This window comes from Acanthochromis polyacanthus, chromosome 15 (genome assembly GCF_021347895.1).
Source record: "Acanthochromis polyacanthus isolate Apoly-LR-REF ecotype Palm Island chromosome 15, KAUST_Apoly_ChrSc, whole genome shotgun sequence".
NCBI lineage: Eukaryota > Metazoa > Chordata > Actinopteri > Pomacentridae > Acanthochromis > Acanthochromis polyacanthus.
In genome coordinates, this window is record NC_067127.1 from 18140580 (window position 1) to 18140780 (window position 201).

Here is a 201-nt window from a genome sequence, read left to right on the forward strand (position 1 = left end):
ATGTGAACATCGCTGTAAATAACTGAGCAAAAAGAAAAAGTTATGTGCAAGCACATTCCAGAAGGCAAAAAACTACATTGTGTTGTATGGTTCTTTGCTACAGCTGAAACTGCATTGGTGCTTGAACATCATCTGCCCATTGAGCCCAAATTTGCACATCAATTACGAACTCCCCAACAAGTCTAATCAGAGACAGAAAAC